At 44.3% G+C, this 12190-nt stretch overlaps 8 non-coding genes across 8 annotated transcripts; all 8 read left to right on the forward strand.

Moving 5' to 3' along the window:
* The first annotated feature begins 1163 nt into the window (after window positions 1-1163).
* LOC139066923 (5S ribosomal RNA) lies at window positions 1164-1282 on the forward strand. The gene has a single exon (XR_011519607.1). It is a non-coding gene; the product is annotated as a 5S ribosomal RNA (ribosomal RNA).
* Window positions 1283-2542: 1260 nt separating this feature from the next.
* LOC139066934 (5S ribosomal RNA) lies at window positions 2543-2661 on the forward strand. Its single transcript, XR_011519608.1, has one exon. It is a non-coding gene; the product is annotated as a 5S ribosomal RNA (ribosomal RNA).
* Window positions 2662-3921: 1260 nt separating this feature from the next.
* LOC139068319 (5S ribosomal RNA) lies at window positions 3922-4040 on the forward strand. Its single transcript, XR_011519918.1, has one exon. It is a non-coding gene; the product is annotated as a 5S ribosomal RNA (ribosomal RNA).
* Window positions 4041-5300: 1260 nt separating this feature from the next.
* On the forward strand, window positions 5301-5419 carry LOC139066945 (5S ribosomal RNA). Its single transcript, XR_011519609.1, has one exon. It is a non-coding gene; the product is annotated as a 5S ribosomal RNA (ribosomal RNA).
* Window positions 5420-6679: 1260 nt separating this feature from the next.
* LOC139066955 (5S ribosomal RNA) lies at window positions 6680-6798 on the forward strand. Its single transcript, XR_011519610.1, has one exon. It is a non-coding gene; the product is annotated as a 5S ribosomal RNA (ribosomal RNA).
* Window positions 6799-8058: 1260 nt separating this feature from the next.
* On the forward strand, window positions 8059-8177 carry LOC139066965 (5S ribosomal RNA). Its single transcript, XR_011519611.1, has one exon. It is a non-coding gene; the product is annotated as a 5S ribosomal RNA (ribosomal RNA).
* Window positions 8178-9437: 1260 nt separating this feature from the next.
* Window positions 9438-9556, forward strand: LOC139066975 (5S ribosomal RNA). The gene has a single exon (XR_011519612.1). It is a non-coding gene; the product is annotated as a 5S ribosomal RNA (ribosomal RNA).
* Window positions 9557-10816: 1260 nt separating this feature from the next.
* LOC139066982 (5S ribosomal RNA) lies at window positions 10817-10935 on the forward strand. Its single transcript, XR_011519614.1, has one exon. It is a non-coding gene; the product is annotated as a 5S ribosomal RNA (ribosomal RNA).
* Window positions 10936-12190: the final 1255 nt, after the last annotated feature.

A 12190-nucleotide genomic window follows, 5' to 3' on the forward strand; every position in this document is an offset into this window, starting at 1 on the left:
TGCACTTTTCCTTAACCCTTTCATGCATAATAGTCACTCAAGTGGACAGGTACTCAAAATTGTTATTTATTTATTTTTGCTATTAAGCACAGCTGTTGAAGACTTTATTGCATTTGAGCACCTCCATTTGGACTTTGGTAAGCCAAGCCAACATATTTCATGTTCAGATTGCACGCTGTTCACTGAGGTGGACATGTAATAAATTATTTGTAAATTATACATTTTTACAAAAAATATTTGTTGAAATTTGTTTCATTCACACCTAAAGATGAATCAAAAAATTGTTAAAAAAAATCATGGTTGAAGATTTCATAATTCATGCATCAAAGGGTTAACACAGAAATGTCAAAAAGCCCATTCCCTGGGGCAATCAGGTTTTAAAAGAGCGTTTCTTCTTCAATACGTTCACATTTTACTTCCCAAGTTGCAATAGAGAAAATCCAACTCATCTATCTGTGACTTACTTGCAATTCAGGGATCTAACTAAAGATTGTCATTAAGATTTCGTTCCGGAGCAAGGCTCTGCAGCCTGCGGCCATGATGGCACGTCGCAAGTCTTTGCCGCTACGCTACCAGCTAAAAGAAATGTGGGCCTTTTACTGGAATGGCATCAAAATGCACCAATAGGTCTTTTCCACAAAGACCCAAATAGGTTGTTGGAGAAACACATTGCAATTTATTGCTGCCAAACACAAGAAAAGCTGAACTCACAAACTAAGAAAAATCGGGCGCCAGCCGGCCGGCACCTGTTTGCAAGGATTTCACCCACAGAGCCCGGCCAGACGCAGCCCGAACAGGGGGGCGTGGGTCCCACTTTCCATGGGCCCACCACTCATAGGAGGGACAAAGGAAAAACGAGGTACTTCTCTCAACTGAGGTGAAGGTGGCCTTTTTGTACATCCAAATGTTAAATAATATCGTTTGTACTTTCTGACGTCTGCGATGTGAACAAATTTGGATTAAAGCGCATGAACCTATTCTACTGTGTCACTACACAAGCTCCCCTCTCCGCTTTCGCCCACGGAGCCCGGCCAGACACAGCTCAAACTGGGGATGAGGGCGGTTTACTGGAAAGGCCTCAAATTGCAGCATTCCATTCAATGGCAGCCAAGGGCACAACTGTCTCTGCACCCATAAAACGGAGGACGGAAGTACAAGCCTTCGCTTACGGCCATACCACCCTGAACACGCCCGATCTCGTCTGATCTCGGAAGCTAAGCAGGGTCGGGCCTGGTTAGTACTTGGATGGGAGACCGCCTGGGAATACCAGGTGCTGTAAGCTTTTGTCCTTGTCTTTTGAGCCAGCAGAGGGTGCTGTTACGCACTCGCCCTTCTGAGGAACAACACCTTACAGACCTCAAACAGTTACAACAGCATATTGCACTTTTCCTTAACCCTTTCATGCATAATAGTCACTCAAGTGGACAGGTACTCAAAATTGTTATTTATTTATTTTTGCTATTAAGCACAGCTGTTGAAGACTTTATTGCATTTGAGCACCTCCATTTGGACTTTGGTAAGCCAAGCCAACATATTTCATGTTCAGATTGCACGCTGTTCACTGAGGTGGACATGTAATAAATTATTTGTAAATTATACATTTTTACAAAAAATATTTGTTGAAATTTGTTTCATTCACACCTAAAGATGAATCAAAAAATTGTTAAAAAAAATCATGGTTGAAGATTTCATAATTCATGCATCAAAGGGTTAACACAGAAATGTCAAAAAGCCCATTCCCTGGGGCAATCAGGTTTTAAAAGAGCGTTTCTTCTTCAATACGTTCACATTTTACTTCCCAAGTTGCAATAGAGAAAATCCAACTCATCTATCTGTGACTTACTTGCAATTCAGGGATCTAACTAAAGATTGTCATTAAGATTTCGTTCCGGAGCAAGGCTCTGCAGCCTGCGGCCATGATGGCACGTCGCAAGTCTTTGCCGCTACGCTACCAGCTAAAAGAAATGTGGGCCTTTTACTGGAATGGCATCAAAATGCACCAATAGGTCTTTTCCACAAAGACCCAAATAGGTTGTTGGAGAAACACATTGCAATTTATTGCTGCCAAACACAAGAAAAGCTGAACTCACAAACTAAGAAAAATCGGGCGCCAGCCGGCCGGCACCTGTTTGCAAGGATTTCACCCACAGAGCCCGGCCAGACGCAGCCCGAACAGGGGGGCGTGGGTCCCACTTTCCATGGGCCCACCACTCATAGGAGGGACAAAGGAAAAACGAGGTACTTCTCTCAACTGAGGTGAAGGTGGCCTTTTTGTACATCCAAATGTTAAATAATATCGTTTGTACTTTCTGACGTCTGCGATGTGAACAAATTTGGATTAAAGCGCATGAACCTATTCTACTGTGTCACTACACAAGCTCCCCTCTCCGCTTTCGCCCACGGAGCCCGGCCAGACACAGCTCAAACTGGGGATGAGGGCGGTTTACTGGAAAGGCCTCAAATTGCAGCATTCCATTCAATGGCAGCCAAGGGCACAACTGTCTCTGCACCCATAAAACGGAGGACGGAAGGACAAGCCTTCGCTTACGGCCATACCACCCTGAACACGCCCGATCTCGTCTGATCTCGGAAGCTAAGCAGGGTCGGGCCTGGTTAGTACTTGGATGGGAGACCGCCTGGGAATACCAGGTGCTGTAAGCTTTTGTCCTTGTCTTTTGAGCCAGCAGAGGGTGCTGTTACGCACTCGCCCTTCTGAGGAACAACACCTTACAGACCTCAAACAGTTACAACAGCATATTGCACTTTTCCTTAACCCTTTCATGCATAATAGTCACTCAAGTGGACAGGTACTCAAAATTGTTATTTATTTATTTTTGCTATTAAGCACAGCTGTTGAAGACTTTATTGCATTTGAGCACCTCCATTTGGACTTTGGTAAGCCAAGCCAACATATTTCATGTTCAGATTGCACGCTGTTCACTGAGGTGGACATGTAATAAATTATTTGTAAATTATACATTTTTACAAAAAATATTTGTTGAAATTTGTTTCATTCACACCTAAAGATGAATCAAAAAATTGTTAAAAAAAATCATGGTTGAAGATTTCATAATTCATGCATCAAAGGGTTAACACAGAAATGTCAAAAAGCCCATTCCCTGGGGCAATCAGGTTTTAAAAGAGGGTTTCTTCTTCAATACGTTCACATTTTACTTCCCAAGTTGCAATAGAGAAAATCCAACTCATCTATCTGTGACTTACTTGCAATTCAGGGATCTAACTAAAGATTGTCATTAAGATTTCGTTCCGGAGCAAGGCTCTGCAGCCTGCGGCCATGATGGCACGTCGCAAGTCTTTGCCGCTACGCTACCAGCTAAAAGAAATGTGGGCCTTTTACTGGAATGGCATCAAAATGCACCAATAGGTCTTTTCCACAAAGACCCAAATAGGTTGTTGGAGAAACACATTGCAATTTATTGCTGCCAAACACAAGAAAAGCTGAACTCACAAACTAAGAAAAATCGGGCGCCAGCCGGCCGGCACCTGTTTGCAAGGATTTCACCCACAGAGCCCGGCCAGACGCAGCCCGAACAGGGGGGTGTGGGTCCCACTTTCCATGGGCCCACCACTCATAGGAGGGACAAAGGAAAAACGAGGTACTTCTCTCAACTGAGGTGAAGGTGGCCTTTTTGTACATCCAAATGTTAAATAATATCGTTTGTACTTTCTGACGTCTGCGATGTGAACAAATTTGGATTAAAGCGCATGAACCTATTCTACTGTGTCACTACACAAGCTCCCCTCTCCGCTTTCGCCCACGGAGCCTGGCCAGACACAGCTCAAACTGGGGATGAGGGCGGTTTACTGGAAAGGCCTCAAATTGCAGCATTCCATTCAATGGCAGCCAAGGGCACAACTGTCTCTGCACCCATAAAAAGGAGGACGGAAGGACAAACCTTTGCTTACGGCCATACAACCCTGAACACGCCCGATCTCGTCTGATCCCGGAAGCTAAGCAGGGTCGGGCCTGGTTAGTACTTGGATGGGAGACCGCCTGGGAATACCAGGTGCTGTAAGCTTTTGTCCTTGTCTTTTGAGCCAGCAGAGGGTGCTGTTACGCACTCGCCCTTCTGAGGAACAACACCTTACAGACCTCAAACAGTTACAACAGCATATTGCACTTTTCCTTAACCCTTTCATGCATAATAGTCACTCAAGTGGACAGGTACTCAAAATTGTTATTTATTTATTTTTGCTATTAAGCACAGCTGTTGAAGACTTTATTGCATTTGAGCACCTCCATTTGGACTTTGGTAAGCCAAGCCAACATATTTCATGTTCAGATTGCACGCTGTTCACTGAGGTGGACATGTAATAAATTATTTGTAAATTATACATTTTTACAAAAAATATTTGTTGAAATTTGTTTCATTCACACCTAAAGATGAATCAAAAAATTGTTAAAAAAAATCATGGTTGAAGATTTCATAATTCATGCATCAAAGGGTTAACACAGAAATGTCAAAAAGCCCATTCCCTGGGGCAATCAGGTTTTAAAAGAGGGTTTCTTCTTCAATACGTTCACATTTTACTTCCCAAGTTGCAATAGAGAAAATCCAACTCATCTATCTGTGACTTACTTGCAATTCAGGGATCTAACTAAAGATTGTCATTAAGATTTAGTTCCGGAGCAAGGCTCTGCAGCCTGCGGCCATGATGGCACGTCGCAAGTCTTTGCCGCTACGCTACCAGCTAAAAGAAATGTGGGCCTTTTACTGGAATGGCATCAAAATGCACCAATAGGTCTTTTCCACAAAGACCCAAATAGGTTGTTGGAGAAACACATTGCAATTTATTGCTGCCAAACACAAGAAAAGCTGAACTCACAAACTAAGAAAAATCGGGCGCCAGCCGGCCGGCACCTGTTTGCAAGGATTTCACCCACAGAGCCCGGCCAGACGCAGCCCGAACAGGGGGGCGTGGGTCCCACTTTCCATGGGCCCACCACTCATAGGAGGGACAAAGGAAAAACGAGGTACTTCTCTCAACTGAGGTGAAGGTGACCTTTTTGTACATCCAAATGTTAAATAATATCGTTTGTACTTTCTGACGTCTGCGATGTGAACAAATTTGGATTAAAGCGCATGAACCTATTCTACTGTGTCACTACACAAGCTCCCCTCTCCGCTTTCGCCCACGGAGCCCGGCCAGACACAGCTCAAACTGGGGATGAGGGCGGTTTACTGGAAAGGCCTCAAATTGCAGCATTCCATTCAATGGCAGCCAAGGGCACAACTGTCTCTGCACCCATAAAACGGAGGACGGAAGGACAAGCCTTCGCTTACGGCCATACCACCCTGAACACGCCCGATCTCGTCTGATCTCGGAAGCTAAGCAGGGTCGGGCCTGGTTAGTACTTGGATGGGAGACCGCCTGGGAATACCAGGTGCTGTAAGCTTTTGTCCTTGTCTTTTGAGCCAGCAGAGGGTGCTGTTACGCACTCGCCCTTCTGAGGAACAACACCTTACAGACCTCAAACAGTTACAACAGCATATTGCACTTTTCCTTAACCCTTTCATGCATAATAGTCACTCAAGTGGACAGGTACTCAAAATTGTTATTTATTTATTTTTGCTATTAAGCACAGCTGTTGAAGACTTTATTGCATTTGAGCACCTCCATTTGGACTTTGGTAAGCCAAGCCAACATATTTCATGTTCAGATTGCACGCTGTTCACTGAGGTGGACATGTAATAAATTATTTGTAAATTATACATTTTTACAAAAAATATTTGTTGAAATTTGTTTCATTCACACCTAAAGATGAATCAAAAAATTGTTAAAAAAAATCATGGTTGAAGATTTCATAATTCATGCATCAAAGGGTTAACACAGAAATGTCAAAAAGCCCATTCCCTGGGGCAATCAGGTTTTAAAAGAGGGTTTCTTCTTCAATACGTTCACATTTTACTTCCCAAGTTGCAATAGAGAAAATCCAACTCATCTATCTGTGACTTACTTGCAATTCAGGGATCTAACTAAAGATTGTCATTAAGATTTAGTTCCGGAGCAAGGCTCTGCAGCCTGCGGCCATGATGGCACGTCGCAAGTCTTTGCCGCTACGCTACCAGCTAAAAGAAATGTGGGCCTTTTACTGGAATGGCATCAAAATGCACCAATAGGTCTTTTCCACAAAGACCCAAATAGGTTGTTGGAGAAACACATTGCAATTTATTGCTGCCAAACACAAGAAAAGCTGAACTCACAAACTAAGAAAAATCGGGCGCCAGCCGGCCGGCACCTGTTTGCAAGGATTTCACCCACAGAGCCCAGCCAGACGCAGCCCGAACAGGGGGGCGTGGGTCCCACTTTCCATGGGCCCACCACTCATAGGAGGGACAAAGGAAAAACGAGGTACTTCTCTCAACTGAGGTGAAGGTGGCCTTTTTGTACATCCAAATGTTAAATAATATCGTTTGTACTTTCTGACGTCTGCGATGTGAACAAATTTGGATTAAAGCGCATGAACCTATTCTACTGTGTCACTACACAAGCTCCCCTCTCCGCTTTCGCCCACGGAGCCCGGCCAGACACAGCTCAAACTGGGGATGAGGGCGGTTTACTGGAAAGGCCTCAAATTGCAGCATTCCATTCAATGGCAGCCAAGGGCACAACTGTCTCTGCACCCATAAAACGGAGGACGGAAGGACAAGCCTTCGCTTACGGCCATACCACCCTGAACACGCCCGATCTCGTCTGATCTCGGAAGCTAAGCAGGGTCGGGCCTGGTTAGTACTTGGATGGGAGACCGCCTGGGAATACCAGGTGCTGTAAGCTTTTGTCCTTGTCTTTTGAGCCAGCAGAGGGTGCTGTTACGCACTCGCCCTTCTGAGGAACAACACCTTACAGACCTCAAACAGTTACAACAGCATATTGCACTTTTCCTTAACCCTTTCATGCATAATAGTCACTCAAGTGGACAGGTACTCAAAATTGTTATTTATTTATTTTTGCTATTAAGCACAGCTGTTGAAGACTTTATTGCATTTGAGCACCTCCATTTGGACTTTGGTAAGCCAAGCCAACATATTTCATGTTCAGATTGCACGCTGTTCACTGAGGTGGACATGTAATAAATTATTTGTAAATTATACATTTTTACAAAAAATATTTGTTGAAATTTGTTTCATTCACACCTAAAGATGAATCAAAAAATTGTTAAAAAAAATCATGGTTGAAGATTTCATAATTCATGCATCAAAGGGTTAACACAGAAATGTCAAAAAGCCCATTCCCTGGGGCAATCAGGTTTTAAAAGAGCGTTTCTTCTTCAATACGTTCACATTTTACTTCCCAAGTTGCAATAGAGAAAATCCAACTCATCTATCTGTGACTTACTTGCAATTCAGGGATCTAACTAAAGATTGTCATTAAGATTTAGTTCCGGAGCAAGGCTCTGCAGCCTGCGGCCATGATGGCACGTCGCAAGTCTTTGCCGCTACGCTACCAGCTAAAAGAAATGTGGGCCTTTTACTGGAATGGCATCAAAATGCACCAATAGGTCTTTTCCACAAAGACCCAAATAGGTTGTTGGAGAAACACATTGCAATTTATTGCTGCCAAACACAAGAAAAGCTGAACTCACAAACTAAGAAAAATCGGGCGCCAGCCGGCCGGCACCTGTTTGCAAGGATTTCACCCACAGAGCCCGGCCAGACGCAGCCCGAACAGGGGGGCGTGGGTCCCACTTTCCATGGGCCCACCACTCATAGGAGGGACAAAGGAAAAACGAGGTACTTCTCTCAACTGAGGTGAAGGTGACCTTTTTGTACATCCAAATGTTAAATAATATCGTTTGTACTTTCTGACGTCTGCGATGTGAACAAATTTGGATTAAAGCGCATGAACCTATTCTACTGTGTCACTACACAAGCTCCCCTCTCCGCTTTCGCCCACGGAGCCCGGCCAGACACAGCTCAAACTGGGGATGAGGGCGGTTTACTGGAAAGGCCTCAAATTGCAGCATTCCATTCAATGGCAGCCAAGGGCACAACTGTCTCTGCACCCATAAAACGGAGGACGGAAGGACAAGCCTTCGCTTACGGCCATACCACCCTGAACACGCCCGATCTCGTCTGATCTCGGAAGCTAAGCAGGGTCGGGCCTGGTTAGTACTTGGATGGGAGACCGCCTGGGAATACCAGGTGCTGTAAGCTTTTGTCCTTGTCTTTTGAGCCAGCAGAGGGTGCTGTTACGCACTCGCCCTTCTGAGGAACAACACCTTACAGACCTCAAACAGTTACAACAGCATATTGCACTTTTCCTTAACCCTTTCATGCATAATAGTCACTCAAGTGGACAGGTACTCAAAATTGTTATTTATTTATTTTTGCTATTAAGCACAGCTGTTGAAGACTTTATTGCATTTGAGCACCTCCATTTGGACTTTGGTAAGCCAAGCCAACATATTTCATGTTCAGATTGCACGCTGTTCACTGAGGTGGACATGTAATAAATTATTTGTAAATTATACATTTTTACAAAAAATATTTGTTGAAATTTGTTTCATTCACACCTAAAGATGAATCAAAAAATTGTTAAAAAAAATCATGGTTGAAGATTTCATAATTCATGCATCAAAGGGTTAACACAGAAATGTCAAAAAGCCCATTCCCTGGGGCAATCAGGTTTTAAAAGAGGGTTTCTTCTTCAATACGTTCACATTTTACTTCCCAAGTTGCAATAGAGAAAATCCAACTCATCTATCTGTGACTTACTTGCAATTCAGGGATCTAACTAAAGATTGTCATTAAGATTTCGTTCCGGAGCAAGGCTCTGCAGCCTGCGGCCATGATGGCACGTCGCAAGTCTTTGCCGCTACGCTACCAGCTAAAAGAAATGTGGGCCTTTTACTGGAATGGCATCAAAATGCACCAATAGGTCTTTTCCACAAAGACCCAAATAGGTTGTTGGAGAAACACATTGCAATTTATTGCTGCCAAACACAAGAAAAGCTGAACTCACAAACTAAGAAAAATCGGGCGCCAGCCGGCCGGCACCTGTTTGCAAGGATTTCACCCACAGAGCCCGGCCAGACGCAGCCCGAACAGGGGGGCGTGGGTCCCACTTTCCATGGGCCCACCACTCATAGGAGGGACAAAGGAAAAACGAGGTACTTCTCTCAACTGAGGTGAAGGTGGACTTTTTGTACATCCAAATGTTAAATAATATCGTTTGTACTTTCTGACGTCTGCGATGTGAACAAATTTGGATTAAAGCGCATGAACCTATTCTACTGTGTCACTACACAAGCTCCCCTCTCCGCTTTCGCCCACGGAGCCCGGCCAGACACAGCTCAAACTGGGGATGAGGGCGGTTTACTGGAAAGGCCTCAAATTGCAGCATTCCATTCAATGGCAGCCAAGGGCACAACTGTCTCTGCACCCATAAAACGGAGGACGGAAGGTCAAGCCTTCGCTTACGGCCATACCACCCTGAACACGCCCGATCTCGTCTGATCTCGGAAGCTAAGCAGGGTCGGGCCTGGTTAGTACTTGGATGGGAGACCGCCTGGGAATACCAGGTGCTGTAAGCTTTTGTCCTTGTCTTTTGAGCCAGCAGAGGGTGCTGTTACGCACTCGCCCTTCTGAGGAACAACACCTTACAGACCTCAAACAGTTACAACAGCATATTGCACTTTTCCTTAACCCTTTCATGCATAATAGTCACTCAAGTGGACAGGTACTCAAAATTGTTATTTATTTATTTTTGCTATTAAGCACAGCTGTTGAAGACTTTATTGCATTTGAGCACCTCCATTTGGACTTTGGTAAGCCAAGCCAACATATTTCATGTTCAGATTGCACGCTGTTCACTGAGGTGGACATGTAATAAATTATTTGTAAATTATACATTTTTACAAAAAATATTTGTTGAAATTTGTTTCTTTCACACCTAAAGATGAATCAAAAAATTGTTAAAAAAAATCATGGTTGAAGATTTCATAATTCATGCATCAAAGGGTTAACACAGAAATGTCAAAAAGCCCATTCCCTGGGGCAATCAGGTTTTAAAAGAGCGTTTCTTCTTCAATACGTTCACATTTTACTTCCCAAGTTGCAATAGAGAAAATCCAACTCATCTATCTGTGACTTACTTGCAATTCAGGGATCTAACTAAAGATTGTCATTAAGATTTCGTTCCGGAGCAAGGCTCTGCAGCCTGCGGCCATGATGGCACGTCGCAAGTCTTTGCCGCTACGCTACCAGCTAAAAGAAATGTGGGCCTTTTACTGGAATTGCATCAAAATGCACCAATAGGTCTTTTCCACAAAGACCCAAATAGGTTGTTGGAGAAACACATTGCAATTTATTGCTGCCAAACACAAGAAAAGCTGAACTCACAAACTAAGAAAAATCGGGCGCCAGCCGGCCGGCACCTGTTTGCAAGGATTTCACCCACAGAGCCCGGCCAGACGCAGCCCGAACAGGGGGGCGTGGGTCCCACTTTCCATGGGCCCACCACTCATAGGAGGGACAAAGGAAAAACGAGGTACTTCCCTCAACTGAGGTGAAGGTGGCCTTTTTGTACATCCAAATGTTAAATAATATCGTTTGTACTTTCTGACGTCTGCGATGTGAACAAATTTGGATTAAAGCGCATGAACCTATTCTACTGTGTCACTACACAAGCTCCCCTCTCCGCTTTCGCCCACGGAGCCCGGCCAGACACAGCTCAAACTGGGGATGAGGGCGGTTTACTGGAAAGCCCTCAAATTGCAGCATTCCATTCAATGGCAGCCAAGGGCACAACTGTCTCTGCACCCATAAAACGGAGGACGGAAGGTCAAGCCTTCGCTTACGGCCATACCACCCTGAACACGCCCGATCTCGTCTGATCTCGGAAGCTAAGCAGGGTCGGGCCTGGTTAGTACTTGGATGGGAGACCGCCTGGGAATACCAGGTGCTGTAAGCTTTTGTCCTTGTCTTTTGAGCCAGCAGAGGGTGCTGTTACGCACTCGCCCTTCTGAGGAACAACACCTTACAGACCTCAAACAGTTACAACAGCATATTGCACTTTTCCTTAACCCTTTCATGCATAATAGTCACTCAAGTGGACAGGTACTCAAAATTGTTATTTATTTATTTTTGCTATTAAGCACAGCTGTTGAAGACTTTATTGCATTTGAGCACCTCCATTTGGACTTTGGTAAGCCAAGCCAACATATTTCATGTTCAGATTGCACGCTGTTCACTGAGGTGGACATGTAATAAATTATTTGTAAATTATACATTTTTACAAAAAATATTTGTTGAAATTTGTTTCTTTCACACCTAAAGATGAATCAAAAAATTGTTAAAAAAAATCATGGTTGAAGATTTCATAATTCATGCATCAAAGGGTTAACACAGAAATGTCAAAAAGCCCATTCCCTGGGGCAATCAGGTTTTAAAAGAGCGTTTCTTCTTCAATACGTTCACATTTTACTTCCCAAGTTGCAATAGAGAAAATCCAACTCATCTATCTGTGACTTACTTGCAATTCAGGGATCTAACTAAAGATTGTCATTAAGATTTCGTTCCGGAGCAAGGCTCTGCAGCCTGCGGCCATGATGGCACGTCGCAAGTCTTTGCCGCTACGCTACCAGCTAAAAGAAATGTGGGCCTTTTACTGGAATTGCATCAAAATGCACCAATAGGTCTTTTCCACAAAGACCCAAATAGGTTGTTGGAGAAACACATTGCAATTTATTGCTGCCAAACACAAGAAAAGCTGAACTCACAAACTAAGAAAAATCGGGCGCCAGCCGGCCGGCACCTGTTTGCAAGGATTTCACCCACAGAGCCCGGCCAGACGCAGCCCGAACAGGGGGGCGTGGGTCCCACTTTCCATGGGCCCACCACTCATAGGAGGGACAAAGGAAAAACGAGGTACTTCCCTCAACTGAGGTGAAGGTGGCCTTTTTGTACATCCAAATGTTAAATAATATCGTTTGTACTTTCTGACGTCTGCGATGTGAACAAATTTGGATTAAAGCGCATGAACCTATTCTACTGTGTCACTACACAAGCTCCCCTCTCCGCTTTCGCCCACGGAGCCCGGCCAGACACAGCTCAAACTGGGGATGAGGGCGGTTTACTGGAAAGGCCTCAAATTGCAGCATTCCATTCAATGGCAGCCAAGGGCACAACTGTCTCTGCACCCATAAAACGGAGGACGGAAAGACAAG

This window comes from Nothobranchius furzeri, chromosome 2 (assembly GCF_043380555.1).
Source record: "Nothobranchius furzeri strain GRZ-AD chromosome 2, NfurGRZ-RIMD1, whole genome shotgun sequence".
In the NCBI taxonomy this organism is placed as follows: Eukaryota; Metazoa; Chordata; class Actinopteri; order Cyprinodontiformes; family Nothobranchiidae; genus Nothobranchius; species Nothobranchius furzeri.